The sequence below is a fragment of the Antechinus flavipes genome, chromosome 3 (assembly GCF_016432865.1).
Source record: "Antechinus flavipes isolate AdamAnt ecotype Samford, QLD, Australia chromosome 3, AdamAnt_v2, whole genome shotgun sequence".
Lineage (NCBI taxonomy): Eukaryota > Metazoa > Chordata > Mammalia > Dasyuromorphia > Dasyuridae > Antechinus > Antechinus flavipes.
Genome location: NC_067400.1, coordinates 276,219,172 through 276,231,600, shown reverse-complemented (window position 1 = coordinate 276,231,600; position 12,429 = coordinate 276,219,172).

Here is a 12,429-nt window from a genome sequence, read left to right as displayed (position 1 = left end):
AAACTTCATTTATTCTTATATGTCTAATGTTTTAATAGGAATGGTCATTGTATTTTGTTAAAAGCTTTTTCTGCATCTATTGAGATAATCATCCAATTTCTGTTAGTTTTGTTATTGATATGTCAATTATGGTGATAGTTTCCATAATATTAAATCAGCTCTGCATTTCCTGCAATAAATCCCATGTGGTGATAACAAATTATCCTATTGCTCCTTTATTATAATTTCTGTGGTAATATTTTCTTTGAAAATTTTGCACCAATATTCATTAGGAAAATCAGTCTGTAATTGTATTTCTCTGCTTTGGTTCTTCTAAGTTAAGATACCAGCAACATATTTATATCATAAAAAGAATTTGGTATGACAACTTCACCTATCTTTTAAATAATTTCCCAACTAATTTGTATAGGATTGGAGTTCATTGTTCTTTAAATATTTGATGGAATTCACTTGTAAATCAGCCTGGCTCTAAAGATTTTTTTTTTTTTAAGGAGTACATTGATGATTTTTTCAATTATTTTTTTTTCTAAAATGGGGTTACTTAAGTATTGTTATTTCCTTCTCTGTCAATCTTTACAATTTATATTTTTATAAGTATTCATACATTGTTCCTTAGAATGTCAGATTTATTGGCATACAATTAGGTAGAATAACTCCTAATTATTCTTTTCCTCATCATTGGTGGGGAATTCACCCTTTTCATTTTTGATGCTGGTAATTTGATTTACTTCCTTTTAAAAATTATATTAAGCACAATTTTCATAAAACCAGACTATAGTTTTATTTATTAATTCAATAGTTTTCTTTCAATTTTATTAATCTCTCATTTTTATAGAATTTCTAACTTGGCATTTAATTGGTATTTTTGCTTTGTTCTTCTTTGAGCTTTTTAAATTGCATGCCCAATTAATTGAACTTCTCTTTCTCTATTTTATTCATGTAAGGAGTAAGAGATGTAAATTTTCCCCTAAAGACTATTTTGACTGAATCCCATAAATTTTGGTATGCTGCCTGATTATTGTCATTCTCTTTGATAAAATTATTATTTCTGAATTGTTGTTTAGCCCAATTATTATTTAGAATTAGATTGTTTAATTTCTAATCAGTTTTTAGTTTATCTTTCCATGACCCTTTATGATACATAACTTTATTGCATAATGATCTCAAAAAAATGCCTTTAATATTTATGCCTTTTTGTATTTGATAGTAAAGTTTTAATGTCTTGATACATGGTTATTTTTTTGTAGATGTCATGTACTACTGAGAAAAAGATATATTCTTTTCTATTCTTATTCAGTTTTCTTTAGAGGTTTATCATACCTAACTATTCTAAAATTTGATTCAATTCCTTAATTTCTTTATTATTTATTTTGAAGTTACATTTATCTAGTTCTGAGAGGGAGGAGATTGAGATGCCCAATGAGTATAGTTTTGCTATTTCTTTTTGTAACTCACTTAACTTTTCCTCTAAGAATATGGATGCCATACTACTTGGTGCTTATATGTATATGTGCACATATATACATATATACATATATATTATGTAACATCATAAATATTATCTTATTCTCTGTGGTATCTTTTAGCAAAACATTCCCTTTTTATCTTTTAATTATATCTATTTTTTTTTCCTTTTAGTTTATCTGGGATCAAGATTTCTGCCCCTCCTTTTTTTTTTTTTTAATTCAGCTGAAACATCATAGGTTCCATTCAAGTCCCTTACCTTTACTCTTTGTATGTGTCTCTGCTTCAAATGTGTTTCTTGTAAACAACATATTGTAGGATTCTGGTTTTTAATCCACTTTGCTTGTGATTTCTTTTTTCTGGGAGAGTTCATCACATATACATTCATAGTTGTGATTACTAACTGTGTATTTCCCTCCATGTTATCTCTCCTCCACAGTTAATTCTTTTCTTTCTCCTTTTACCCTGCCCCTCTTCACCAAAGTTTTGTTTTTTATCACTACTTCCTCCAATCTGCCCCTCCCTTCTATCAGCCCATCTTTTTTTTCCTCTTTTCCCTCTTACTTCCCCATAAAATAAGATAAATTTCTATACCCAAGTGAGGGTATACATTATTTTCTTTTTGAAACAAATCTGATAAGAGTTAGATGCAAGCAATGCCCATCACCTTTTTTCTTTCCCTCTACTGTAATGTCTTTTGTGCCTCTTCCTGTAATGTAATTTACTCTATTCTGTCTCCTGTTTTTTTTTTCTGCTCCCCGTACAATTTTTTTATCTTAATTTTTTTATATCATCAAATCAAAGTCAACTTATATCCATAATGTCTTAGCATACATTCCTTCTAAGTGCCCTAATAGAGATAAAATTCTCAAGAATTATCAACATCATCTTCTGGTGTATGTATGCAAATAGTTGAATCTTATTAAATAATATGAACTTTTTTCTTTCTTGTTTAGCTATTAAGCTTCTCCTGAATCTTGAATTTGAAGATTGGATCTCTATTCAGCCCTAGTTTTTTAATTAAGCTAGTTTGAAAGTCCCCTATTTCATTGTCCATATTTTTCCTTAGAAGATAATGCTCAGGGCAGCTAGGTGGCAAAGTGGATAGAGCACCAATCCTGAAGTCAGGAAGACCTGAGTTCAAATATGACTTTAGACATTTGGCATGTTTTAGCTGTGTGTCCCTGGGCAAGTCATTTAACCTCAATTGCCTCGGGGGAAAAAAAAGAAGATCATGCTCAGTTTTACTGGGTAGTTGATATTTGGTTGTAATGCAAGCTTCTTTGCTTTATAGAACACCATATTTAAAACCCATTTATCCTTTAAAGTAGAATTTGCTAAATTCTGTGTACTCCTTCATATATGAATTGGTTTTTTGTTTGTTTGTTTGTTTTTGTTTTTTTGTTGTTTTTTAGGCTGCCTCTAGTATTTTCTCCTTGACTTGATAATTGTGGAATTAAGATACAATATTCCTGTGAGTTTACATTTTAGAATTTATTTCAGAAAGTGTTAAGTGGATTCTTTCAATGGCAATTGTTTTGTCATCTGGTTCTAAGATATCAGGTCAATTTTCCTTAATAATTTCTTGAAAGATGCTGTTTTTTAAAATTTTTTATCATGAATTTTATAATGACATTCATTAAAAATAAACTTATTCATTCTTAAGTCATCTCTTCTGGATCTATTTTCCATGTCAGTTGTTTTGACAATGAGTTCTTTTATTTTTACTTTTACTTTTTTCATTTTTTTCTTTTAACTTGACTAATTCTTGATATCTCATAGAGTTATTTTAATTTTTAAGAAATTATTCTCTTCAGTTTTCTTTTGTACTTACTTTTCAACTTGGCCAATTATTTTTAAAGAGGCTGTTTTCTTCTGCGATTTTTTCCTGCTTTTGATCAGTTCTGTTTTTTTAAGGAGTTGTTTTCTTCAATCCATTTTTGTGCTCCCTTTCCCAAGTTGTTAATTCTTTTTTTTCTTTTTTTTTAACTATCATTTATTTTTTTTAATAACTTTTTATTGACAGAACCCATGCCAGAGTAATTTTTTACAGCATTATCCCTTGCACTCACTTCTGTTCTGATTTTCCCCTCCTTCCCTCTACCCCCTCCCCCAGATGGCAAGCAGTCCTTACATGTTAAATAGGTTACAGTATATCCTAGATACAATATATGTGTGCAGAACCGAACAGTTCTCTTGTTGCACAGGGAGAATTGGATTAAGAAGGTATAAATAACCCGGGAAGAAAAACAAAAATGCAAGCAGTTTATATTCATTTCCCAGTGTTCTTTCTTTGGGTGTAGCTGCTTCTGTATATCCTTGATCAATTGAAACTGAACTAGCTCTCTTTATTGAAGGGATCCACTTCCATCAGATTACATCCTCATACAGTATCGTTGTTGAGGTATGTAATGATCTCCTGGTTCTGCTCATTTCACTTAGCATCAATTCATGTAAGTCTCGCCAGTCCTCTCTGTATTCATCCTGCTGGTCATTCCTTATAGAACAATAATATTCCATAACGTTCATATACCACAATTTATTCAACCATTCTCCAATTGATGGGCATCCATTCATTTTCCAGCTTTTAGCCACTACAAACAGGGCCGCCACAAACATTTTAGCACATACAGGTCCCTTTCCCTTCTTTAGTATCTCTTTGGGGTATAAACCCAGTAGAACTATTGCTGGATCAAAGGGTATGCACAGTTTGATAACTTTTTGAGCATAGTTCCAAATTGCTCTCCAGAATGGCTGGATGTGTTCACAATTCCACCAACAATGTATCAGTGTCCCTGTTTTCCCACATCCCCTCCAACATTTCGCATTATTTTTTCCTGTCATTCTAGCCAATCTGACAGGTGTGTAGTGATATCTCAGAGTTGTCTTAATTTGCATTTCTCTGATTAATAATGATTTGGAGCATATTTTCATATGTCTATAAATAGTTTCAATTTCTTCATCTGAGAATTGTCTGTTCATATCCTTTGACCATTTATCAATTGGAGAATGGCTTGATTTCTTATAAATTTGAGTCAATTTTCTATATATTTTTGAAATGAGGCCTTTATCAGAACCTTTGACTATAAAAATGTTTTTCCCAGTTTATTGTTTCCCTTCTAATCTTGTCTGCATTTGTTTTGTTTGTACAAAAACTTTTCAATTTGATATGATCAAAATTTTCTATTTTGTGGTCAATAGTGATCTCTAGTTCTTCTTTGGTTATAAATTCCTCCCTCTTCCACAGGTCTGAGAAGTAAACTATCCTATGCTCTTCCAATTTATTTATAATCTCATTCTTTATGCCTAGGTCACGAATCCATTTTGACCTTATCTTGTTGTATGGTGTTAAGTGTGGGTCAATGCCTAGTTTCTGCCATACTAATTTCCAATTTTCCCAGCAATTTTTGTCAAATAATGCATTCTTATCCCAAAAACTGGGGTCTTTGGGTTTGTCAAACACTATATTATTAAAGTTATTGGCTGTTTTATCCTTTGAACCTAATCTATTCCATTGATCAACTAGTCTGTTTCTTAGCCAATACCAGATGGTTTTAGTAACTGCTACTTTATAATATAATTTTAGATCTGGTACAACGAGGCCACCTTATTAATTTCCTTTAAATTCTTGACCTTTTGTTTTTCCATATGAACTTTGTTGTTATTTTTTCTAGGTTGTTAATTCTTTTTTTCATAATTCCTCTGCATAGCTCTCATTTCCCAATTTTTCTTCTACTTATTTGATTTTTAAAATTCTTTTTGAATTTTTTCCAAGAAAACTTTTTGGGCTTGAAACAAATTCATACTCCTGTTTACAATTTCACATATAGGCATTTTGATATTTTTATCCTCTTTTGAGTGTTTGCTTTGATCTTCCTTTGTCATAATAGTAGCTATGAAGAGAGCTCTTTTTTTTTTCTTTGCTCGTATATTAAAATTGAGCTCTGTTCCTGGGACATAGATTGCACTGTCCCAAGCTTCTTGTGTTGGGGAAAGGGAGTTCTTCATTAGCTTTCCACATGGGCCTGTAGATACTGCCAACTTGCCTTCTGGGCTGGGTTTGCATGGACTGGTCGTATTTTTATGCCATGTTTCAAGACTGGCAATTTGCTTTTTTTGTTGGGATTGGAGGCCTCACTGCTAGTCAGCTGTGTCATCATCTTGCTTATGCAAGACCAAGAAGTCTTGGTTGCTGTTCTGTGCTGTGGCTGTCTTGTTGGGATACTGTCTGGTCTGGGTTGTGTTCCCCTTTTATCTAGCTGAGACAGACTTTTCCTAAAGTCCTTTTAAGTTTTCTTAAACTGAAAAACTGTGGGTTCTATCACTTCAGAATCTTTTTTTAGAGACTTGATTTAATGTTGTTTCTGAGGGAAATCCAGGAGGAATTCAAGCAACTTCCTGGTTTCTCTCTGCCATCTTGTGTTATTGACATTTCAAAAGGAAAATAGCTCATAATATATGATGGTTGTTCATTTGAAGTCTAAATGAGAGTCAAAATGAGGCAATTGCTTCATGACAGTAGTGTTCAAGATAATATGTTCCCTTCTACTTTATTTGTCTTTCATTGTTTTATATTTTGTAAACAAACCCAATTCTTTACCTAATTCCAAGGTGTTCCTTGAAGAGGTTGAGAAAGGTTACTTAAATAGCTCATTCTAGATTATTCACTAGTCAGTAGGAGAGTCCAGATTGGAATCAATGCTCTGTTACTCTGCTCATTGCTCTTTCTACTATTCAAGCATTTCTTCAGGAAATAGGAATTTTTACTCCAAATCTATGGCTATATTCTGTTCTTCCTCTCTCTCTCTCTCTCTCTCTCTCTCTCTCTCTCTCTCTCTCTCTGTCTCTCTCTGTCTCTCTCTCTCTCTCTCTCTCTCTCTCTCTCTCTTTGTGTGTGTGTTTTATCTACCTGAAATATTCCAATGCATTTTTATTTAAACTGGTTGTCAGCATAGAATGACTGTTGCATTTTACCCTGGAAGTGGGTGAATTTCCATGGTGAGCAATTCCTCTATATACAGTTCGCAAATCATTTTGGGACTCTTCCAAATGAAAGGCACTGTATAAATATACCCTCCCACAAGCAGCCAGCCGTCTTTCCACGGGGGATGCATTTGCATCACTTATGTACATAGTGTTTCATTTTGGGCATTGCTTTTATTTTTATGACCACAAAAGAAATATTCACAGTAAGAACAATAATGTAAACTGTATTCAAGAAGATATATATTTGTATATTTTTATGATTCAAAAGTTAGAAATCTGAAAGAAAAGCAGACAAAGCATTTTTCCTTCAATTTTCTGTTTACTTTTTCATATCATTCATTATTATTCTTGACTTTATGGCACAATTTTGATGAAATGGCCAGTGTTTCCTTCTTAATGCCTGAACCACATAGGAGGATATGTGTAGTCTCCTTATTGCCCCTAGGATAAACTCATACCCCATTATTTGGTACTTAAAATCTTTCACACTTTTGCTCATATCTCTTTATCTAGATTGCAATTATTCCCCTTCTGTTACAACTCTATTGACCTATTCGGTGGTCCTCTGTGCATAGCAATGCATATGCCATCTCAGTTTATTAGCATGGATCCTTCTCCAAATCTGAAATGTTTTCTCTTCTGACTCCCTTCTCTTAAAATTTCTGGGTCATAGATCAGAAGTTAAAATCGGTGTTAGAAGACCCCTAGTCAACCATACCTGCCCTATTTCTTTTTTTTTTCCACATAAGAAAACTGAAGGCCATATTTGTGATTTGAATTTATTTCCTCTGCCTCAAGTATCAAGGTTCTCTCCAGGCTTCCAAGATTCTACACTCCATTCAAAGCTCATAATAGCAGGGAATATTTTCTGATTCACCCAGTTGTTACACATAAATAAAATTACTTGTATTTGGGTTGATTTATCAATGCACATGTTGTTTTACTATATGCATATGGTAATCTTGAGGTTTCTTGAGGTAAGGAAAATTACATTTTTTTTCCAACAGCTCATACAGTAGTATAACATGTATTTAAACAAGTATTTGTTGAATTAAACTGAGCTAAACTGAGCTGAATATTCCTTTAAAAATTTAGAAAAGTCAAGTTCTTAATTTTTGCCTTTTTAAAAAAATAATATTTATTTTCTTTTTACAATGAAAGTTCTGAGAAAAAGCTCATTTCTAAAATATATAGAGAATTGACTCAAAATTATGAAAATATAAGTATTCTCCTGTTTACAAATAGTGAATTTATATCCATAAATGGACAGTTTTCAGGTGAAGAAATTAAAGCCATTTTTAGTCATATGAAAAAATGCTCTCAATCACTATTGATTAGAAAAATACAAATTAAGATAACTCTGAGGTACATATCTTTCAGAAGACAGGAAAAGATAATGTTAAATGTTGGAGGTGATATGGGAAATTTTGGACATTCATATATTGTTGGTGGAGTTGTGGACTGATCCAGCCATTCTAGAGAGTATGGAACTATGCCGAAAGTGTTTTCAGACTGTGCATACCATTTGATCCACAGTGTCTTTACTGGGTCTGTATCCCAAAGAGATCATAAAAAAGGAAAAAGGACTCATATATGCAAAAAGTTTGTAACAGCCCTTTATGTAGTGGTAAACCTCTGAAAATTGAGTGAATACCTATTAGTTGGGGAATGGCTAAATAACTTATGGTATATAAATACAATAGAATATTATTGTTTTGAAAGAAATGATCAGCAAGATGATTTTAGACAGCCTCAAGAGACTTACATGACTGATGCTAAGTGAAGTGCATAGATCCAAGAGAACACTGTACACAATAACAAGATCAATTTTGATGGAGTTGGCTTTTTTCAACAATGAGGGGATTCAGGCCAATTCCAACAGATTTGTGATGGAGAGTCATCTGCATCCAAAAAGAGGATTATGGGGACTAAATATGGATCACCTTTTTTGTTGTTTGCTTGCTTTTTTTACCTTTCCTTTTTTTTTTCCTTTTTTCATGTGATTTTTTTGTGTAGCATGGTAAATGTGGAAATATGTTTAGAAGAACTGCAAATATTCAACCTATATTGGATTAGTAGCTGTCTAGGGAATAGGGTGGGGAGAAGGGAGGGAGAAATATTTTTGCAGAAAATATTTTACAAGGGTGAATGCTGAAAACTATCTTTACATGTATTTTGGAAATAAAAAGCTATTATCAAAATAAAGAAAATTATTTGCTTAAATCAGCAAAAATCCATATTTTTACACTTCTGCCCCAGTCTTCTCCTTTATAATGAGAACACAAGGAAAATAAAAGTCAGTATACATATAAGTAGTTTTTTTTTTTTTAATTGACATTGGCTATATTCAAAAGGGAAAAAAAAGTCTCATTCTGCACTTATAATTCTTCTTTCTAGGAAAAGGTAGGTATCATGTTTCATCATTAGTCCCTTGGAATTTTGGCTGACGAGAAGAGTTCCTAATTTTTTTCAAAGTTATTTGTCTTTAATATATTGGTATCATTATATAAAAATCACTTTATTTCTGTTTTCCTCCTTGCAAAGACAGGTTGTTTGTATAGCAGATAAAACATTGAACCTGGATTCAGAAAGACTTCAATTCTAATTTGATATACTTTCATGACCCTGGTCATTTAACTTATATTTGGCTGAATGGTAAAATGAAAATAATAATAGCATCTGCTTTGTACTATTGTTGTGAGGATCAATTGAGATAATAGTTGTAAAAAGTATTTAGCAATTACCTGGAATATAATAGGTTTTAAATAAATGCTAAATCCCTCTCCTTTCTATTCACTTCATTCTGTATTAATTTATAAACTATTGTCCAGGTTTCTCTAAGGTTTCTCCTTTATAATTTCACATAGCACCATAGTATTTCTTCACACATACACTATATCTTGTTCATATGTTCTTCAATTTATAGACATCATCTAAAATCCCCATTCTTTGCCACTTCAAAGAGTTTTTTGTATGTTTATTGCTTAGGGTTAATCTCTCTCTTAATCAATCTTCCATTTAATTCTCTCCCCTCTTTTCTTCCCTTTCCCCACTACTTTACTGCTGAGCAAAATGAATTTCTTTACCCAATTCTGTGTTTATTTTGTGTGTGTGTTCTTCCATTCTCATTTCATATGCAAATCAGCTGCTCCATCTACTATCTCCTCCTTGTTGGTAGTGTTGTGCAAATATGCATTTGCACATCCTGATTATTTGAGATATACTTTTTCTGTCCTCATTTCTGTCATACTCCATCTACTTTAGTCTATTCCTGTTTCCCTTTGTTTTCACTTTTCTCTTAAGATCTTTAAGAAGCACTCCAAGGTCTTATGTATGTAGCCACCAAAGAATGGCTCCAAAATTTCTATAAACAATCACCCCTGATAAAAATAGTATTCATTAGGGACAAGTCATACTTTCCCTGTATTAGAATATAAGTAGTTGATTCTTGTTTAGTGATTAATCATTGTTCATTCATATTTGCTTTCCCTACCCCCCCTTCCTCATCATTTCTGTGTTAGAACTTCAAGGTTTATACACCATTCTGGTCTTTTTGTCAGGAATGTTTGGAAGTCCTCTATTCATTAAAGATCCATATTCCTCTCTGTATTATTATACTTGTTTTTGCTCCCTAATTTATTCTTAGCCATGAGCCTGTCCTTTCCCTTTTGGAATATTTTATTTCAAGTTTCTTTATAATTGGACTGCTAAGTCATGTGTGATCCTGATTGTGCTTCCTGGGTACTTGATCTTTTTTTGTGATATGTTTTTCAATTGTTTTTGTAGAGAAATCTTATATTTTCTTCCATATCTTTTGTTTTTTGACTTTAATATTTTTTGTTACCTAATGGATTCATTGGCTTCTCTTTGGTCCATTCTGATTTTCTGGGAGTTTGTCTCTTGGGTAAGATAAGATTTTTATCTCTTGTACCAAGCCATTAATTCCCTTTTCCATTCATTCTTCCAAAGCTCTCTTTTCTTTTACAAAATTTCCCCTTAAACTTTCTGTTCTAATTTATAAAATCATTTAAATTATTTTTTAAAAATTCTTGCTTCATCCTAAAAATTCTGAGTTTGTACCTGAACCATTTGGTTATAAATGTTTTAGACTCATTCTCTCTCTTCTGAATCTTGAGTATCCTTATCACCATAATAATGTGAAGTTTTTGTTGTTGTTTCCTCATTTATCTAGTCTATTTCCTAATTTCAGACTTTATGTTAAGGTTGAACTCTGCCATACTTCTGAAGGGCATGTCTGGGATGATTCTATTACTGCTTTCTTAGGATATTAGGTATTACATTATTCTAGGATCTCAGAGATAGGACTTACAAGCTTCCAGTGCTTGCAAATTTTTCCATTCTATCAATTATTTCTGCTCTATAGGTTACAAATTCTTTTTTCCTATAATTTCTATTTCTCTTTTGAACTATTCAGGAACATCCTCATGTGGTTCCATGTGCTTTTTGCTATTCACAAGATCCTCTGCCTTATTAGGTATTGCTCTGTTTTCCTTCATGCTACAACATTTATTCAGAGACATTTAGACTCATTTACATGTCCATAAGACAACCTTCCCTTCAATTATTGTCTTCCCTGTTCATTTATCTATTTGTGCTCAAGGTTTTTAACTGAATTTACTTCCTTCTAATAATTTTAAAAATTTCAGTGTTTGTTTGTTTTCTTTTCTTTTCTTTCTCTTCTGGAGTAACAGAATTAAGATAATCAGAATACCAGTTTCCTTTCCTTCAGGCCTGTAATAAATACTTCCCCACCCCCCATCCCAACCTCTCTTACACAAATATCTAGACGTTGTTTATTTCTTTGCCTGAACATTGCACCCTGCTTCCATCCCAGAGAGGGGATTTCTATTTTTCTTTATTTCCACCTCCTTTCCATGATAAGAAGTAGGCAGGATTAACTTTCATTTCTAGTTGCCACAAGATGGTGAGAAGAAGAATAAGGTGTTTTGGCAGAAACTACATCTGCAGCAATGAAATTGCCAAGTGGATTCCAGAGCACAATTCCATAAATCTAATTTTGTAGCCATAATAGAGTGGGGCAGAGGGAAAGGGGGGAAGACTAGTGAAAGGGGGTAGTAAGTGCATTAGAATTAGCCTTTTGTGCTGTTCTTCTTAGTATTCTTGGTGTCAGTCTCTAGAGACTCCTGAAATTGTTTTATGCCCTGCATATATCTTATTTGAAGAAGTTTTGAAAAGTCATGAGAACTAGAAGAAAATAACAATAACACCCAACTTCCATATTGTGACGACATAGGGTCATTCTGACGTTTTTCTTGCTACCGGACTTCAATAATTCTGGAAGAAAGAGTGAGGCTGAAAATTTTGAACAACTCTGCCTCACTGAAGTCCAGTTCATAAAATAAGATATCACCCTTTGATGTCATTGGTTTTCTGCAAAAACAAAAGCCAAACAACAACAATGTAGAAAAAATATGCTTTGCATGACTTCATGTGTATAACCTATATCAAATTGCTTCCTTTCTCAAAGAAGGAAGAAAATATCAAGAAAAAGAAAGAATTTTAAATTCAAAATTTTTTAAAAGAACATTAAAAATTGTTTTACATGCAACTGGAAAAAGGAAAATATGGTTAAAAAATAAATAATCATTCTCTAAAATATTATGACAATCTTCACAATAAGAACAAATACCTAACTATACTAAAGGAGTCAATAAAGATGAAAGATCAATTGTTTCTTTGCTGACAATTCTTTTCCCTAAAAATGTAAATTTTTATTTGATTATATATCTCATTCTATCTTCAAAAAAAAAAAATCATCTACTACTATTACTATTACTACTACTACTACTACTACTACTACTACTACTACTACTACTTCTACTATCACTATTACCATTGCAGTCATTCTAAACTTTTCAATTAAAACGGAAATGATTCTGAATGAAAGTGACCTAATGTTATTTTTATAATATAATATTGATATGACTGGTGGATTGT